Source organism: Phacochoerus africanus, chromosome 2, assembly GCF_016906955.1.
Source record: "Phacochoerus africanus isolate WHEZ1 chromosome 2, ROS_Pafr_v1, whole genome shotgun sequence".
NCBI classification, from domain to species: Eukaryota; Metazoa; Chordata; class Mammalia; order Artiodactyla; family Suidae; genus Phacochoerus; species Phacochoerus africanus.
Window position 1 is genome coordinate 181200894 of NC_062545.1, and position 1310 is coordinate 181202203.

Genomic DNA, 1310 nt, shown 5'->3' on the forward strand with positions numbered 1-1310 from the left:
TGGTAGGAAGATTGTGTTTAGGAGGGATTTTGAGATGAGTTAAGCATGCTTCTGAGGTGTTGCTAGAAGCCAACTACCAAGGGCAGGAGATCCCAATAGTGTTTATTACACATACATCTGCATTTCAGTTGAATGATTCTTGAACATTTACAGTTTATCAGGTATTTCCCAGCCCTGGAGATAGTGGGATGACTAAAATGCTGACACTAGCCTCAGAGATGTCTAATTCAAGGATGTCTGCTAAGTAGACAGTCAATTGCAATAAAAATAATAAAAACCAAAAGGAGGATGCTAAGAGAAACAAGTTTCTCCCAGCCCCAAGAATGGACTCTAATTCTAGCTGAGGCAATCAAAGCAAGCTTTCCAGAAGGATTCACACTATAGTAAGTCATTAGGAATAAATAAGAATTTGTAGCATACAGAGGGGATGGAAAAGGCATGCCAAGCAAAGCAGAGAAGCAAAAACACATAGACTAACGTGGAGCATCCAGGCATATGGGTAGGGAGAGAGTGGGACTTTATCCTAAAGGCAATGGGCTCCTTGGAAACATTTTAAACAAGCAAGTGAACTGATGATACACATGCTTCAGGAAGATCACTCTGGCAACAGTGTAGAAAATGCATCAGAGGAGGGCCATGGGAGAAGCAGGAAGAGAATTATGTGGCTGGCAATCTATAAAATGTATCAGATGTCCATCACATCAGGAAACATGTCAGTCTAATTTTGCATTAAGTTGTACTTGGATGACAAGAGGGAAATATTTCATATGTCACTGGAATATCATTGTAAATCCATTCTCGTGAAAATAATAGTAAAATAATAAAGAAATAATAACTCACCACTCTTTAGTGCCTTTGATTCTCACAAGCATCCTGCATGGTAGAGTTTATCCCTCATTTTACAGTTAAGCCAACGAGTGCTTGCTTTGGCAGCACACATACCAAAAGTGGAGTGATACAGAGACTATTAGCATGCCCCATGTGCAAGGATGGCATGCAAATTCATGATGGGTATATTTTTTATACCCACTAATGTATAAAATAGATAATTAACAAGAAGAGGGAAATCTACTCAATAGTTTATAATAACCTATATGGGAAAAAAGAATAGATATATGTACATGTATAACTGATTCACTTTGCTGTAAACCTGAAATGAATACAACATTGAGAGTGAAACATACTCCAATAAAATTTTTTAAAAAATAATTTTTTAAAACAAGAGTTAAGCCAACAAAATTGTGAAAATTAAGTAAACTACCTCAAGTCTCATATCTACTAAATCACAGTATGACAATCCAAACCCAGGT

At 36.9% G+C, this 1310-nt stretch overlaps 1 non-coding gene across 1 annotated transcript; it reads left to right on the plus strand.

The window, feature by feature from the left end:
• The first annotated feature begins 917 nt into the window (after positions 1–917).
• LOC125121676 (U6 spliceosomal RNA) lies at positions 918–1024 on the plus strand. Its single transcript, XR_007133557.1, has one exon. It is a non-coding gene; the product is annotated as a U6 spliceosomal RNA (small nuclear RNA).
• Positions 1025–1310: the final 286 nt, after the last annotated feature.